This window comes from Lactuca saligna, chromosome 8, assembly GCF_052625555.1.
Source record: "Lactuca saligna cultivar CGN05327 chromosome 8, ASM5262555v1, whole genome shotgun sequence".
NCBI lineage: Eukaryota > Viridiplantae > Streptophyta > Magnoliopsida > Asterales > Asteraceae > Lactuca > Lactuca saligna.
The window spans coordinates 240,587,681-240,590,791 of record NC_136424.1 but is presented as its reverse complement, the minus strand read 5'-3'; the positions used below and the strand labels follow the sequence as shown (position 1 = coordinate 240,590,791).

Sequence of the window (3,111 nt, the reverse complement as noted above, 5' to 3'; positions counted from 1 at the left end):
AATAATCTATCAAAACACTCATTTTAACTTATACCGATAATACGATAATACGTTAAGAAAACTCATTTTTTAAGCTTAACCAAATTTAAGAGATTGGTCACTTTGTGATACTCTTGTAGTTTAAGCCTCCTTTTAACTAATACCATAGTTGAGGGACCAATCTGGAAATTTCCTAAACTCCAAATGGCAAATAATCGATTATTCCATTTCTTCGCGCCTAAACATCACCACATCTTCAACTCTCATAGATTGGTGCGTTTTCTCCCTCCCTTCTCTCATTTGTGTGATGAACTTCTTTGTATCAGGAAATAGTAGTAAATTTGTATTTTAGGGTTAGTTTAAAGTTCTCGCTGACGAATTTCATTTGTGTTCGCAGATTTTTTACAGATCCGTCGGTGATTCGGGGAGCATACCAAGGCAGCGTCACTTTGTCCGATCGTCCTTCCAATCGGTATGTCTCTCTGTAAAACTCGCTGCTATCTCTCTCTCGCTACTCTATTTTTCTGTAAATTTCAATCGGTATGGAATTTGATTTCATGGTTTTTGGTGATTCTTAATTCTTGATTATTTTCAATATTGATTATTGATTCTTAACTTATAATAATACCATGCTGTTGGTGATTCTTGTTTCTAATACATAGATTATATGTCTACAATTGTTGAATTGATTCCACGATTGGTGTTAAAAATGGGAATAAGAGAAACAAAACTAAAAGAATAAATCTAAAAAAATGTATCTTGGCCTTTTAATCAGGTTTCTAAGTTCTAACCTAATCAACCAAAACCCTCCATTTAATCTAAAAAATGATAATTTACTTTGACTTTTACTTAATACTCTGTTTTCTTACTTGTTTTTAATTTTGTGCAGAAGTATTAATTTGCTATCTATGGTGTTTACCTGTCTACTTGTTAGATCAAAACGGTTTTAGATTTCGATTTACAAATTATTATTTTTTAAAGTTTTCATCCACTTGCTATACATCTAAAAAAAAAGGTTGGATAAAGCCTAAATTTTCTAGTTGTAGTCACTACCGTTAAATAAAAATATTTGTTAAAGAAATTCGAATCACAACTTAACCCAATTCATTAACCCCCAAAAACAATTTTTTTATCTCCTTCCTCACATTTTTCTCCATTTCCCAAAACCAAAATCTTGAAGACTTCCACGGGGAAATTCATCATGTGGAATCCAATCGGGGCATTATTTTCTGGAGTCGGTCATGTTTTTGGAAGTATATTTGGTGCTCCACTCGATTTTCTTTCCGGCAAGTCTTGCAAGTAAATATCCATCATCTTTCTTTAACATCTTTCTGTTTTATGTTCTTTGATGCAGTTTCTTTTAGTGAAACATATATATATATATATATATATATATATATATATATATATATATATATATATATATATATATATATATATATATATATATATATATATATATATATATGTTCAAATGAGAACCAAAAAAGGTTAAGAACCGTAAGAACCTCTAATTTTAGATGTTTATAAAGGATTTAAGGTTTAGGGTTTAGGATGTTTATAAAGGGTTTCGGTAGTTTATAAAGGGTTTATGGTTACCTAAACCCGTTATAAACATCTAAAGTTAGAGGTTCTTACGGTTCTTAACTTTTTTGGTTCTCATTTGAACCACTCCGTGTGTGTGTATATATATATTTGCACCATGCATGTATCTTTCTTTGATGAAATTTATCATTCTAAATTCAATTTTAGACTGATTTTTGTGGTTAATTTACAATTACTGAAAGCTCTTTGTGTGGTCCAACATGGGATTTTGCTTGTTACATCGAAAATTTCTGCATTCAACATCTAATCAAATTGTGTGCGGTTTCACTTTTGGTTTTCGTCGGTGAGTTTCTTGATATTTTGCCAAATATGAAGAAAGATGATGGATTTTTCACATCGATCTTATGCTCCATTCACCACTTTGTTTCATCAATATGCTTGCAGTTTTACTATTCTTCTACTTTCTATACAAGATTGGAATATATCACTGCATTTTTCATATGTTATGGAAACTTGTACGGGCATGCATCTGGTCATTTTTAGAAAAAATGGGAACAAGGATGCGAATTTCTGTGTCAAATGTTGTGTAACGCCAAGGGTAAAAGGAGAAGACGCAAGAGAGACATTGAAATGACTGATATGAGTATTAATGGAAGCGATGAAGAAACAGACATGGAAACAAGTTTTTCTTATAGGAACAATGGTCGAAGGAGATTGTCGTCAAGAGACCATAAAAGAAACCATTTTAGAAGATCATTAAGGCCTAAAAGCCATCGGCTTCGTGTGGGTGTTGATGGTGATTCAGTTTATGCTACAAAAAGAAAACGTATTAAGCATGGTGATGTTCAAGTTGTTAAAACGTCAAGCTTTGCACGAAAGGGGACAAATCACAAGAGATCAAGACGCAAATAAAAGCCTTGAAACCTAAACACTAAATATGTTTAACGAACCAATCGAAAAAGATGAAACTCCCATACAATAGTTTTCCACACCCTCCATTGGTAAAAGAGTGTCGACAATTGGCCCTCCATGGACAAAAGATACCGAACCCTCCATCGTTTGTTGGCAACCTTTGATTGGTTGACTGAAAGTACAAAAAAGGGAAGGTGATGGGAGTTTTATGCTTTTTAGGGTTAGATGCAAGACATAGCAATATACTTTTAGTGATTTGTTTATTGTAACATCTTGCATTCATTTTTGCCTTTTACAACATTGTGCATGGAAAATTTTACCTAGTTATAGCTTGTAATGTACCAATTTACGCGTGTCAATCAATGACATGACAACAAATTGAAATTGAAATTTGTTTTCGTATTTAGTGTAAAAAAACACGAGGTACTGTTGTGTTTTCGTATTTGACACAATATTAACATGTGTTTCTTATCTTTTTCGTGTATGTAACGTTTTGTATGATTAAGTGTGATGTAAATAAAATAATGGTATCATGTTTAGTAAAATGAACACGGCATTGTGTTCCGTGTGAGACAATTTTTTTTTTTTCATAATTGTCTGATTTAACAGCCCTAACCAAAATACAAAATAATTTTGATTACTACAGTTGGTAAGATTCTTTAAATTATAACGTCA

At 32.0% G+C, this 3,111-nt stretch overlaps 1 long non-coding RNA gene across 1 annotated transcript; it reads left to right on the top strand.

The window, feature by feature from the left end:
• The first annotated feature begins 216 nt into the window (after positions 1-216).
• LOC145012160 (uncharacterized) lies at positions 217-2,785 on the top strand. Its single transcript, XR_013664398.1, has 4 exons — positions 217-252; positions 377-451; positions 1,767-1,867; positions 1,969-2,785. It is a non-coding gene; the product is annotated as an uncharacterized LOC145012160 (long non-coding RNA).
• The last annotated feature ends 326 nt before the right edge of the window (positions 2,786-3,111 follow it).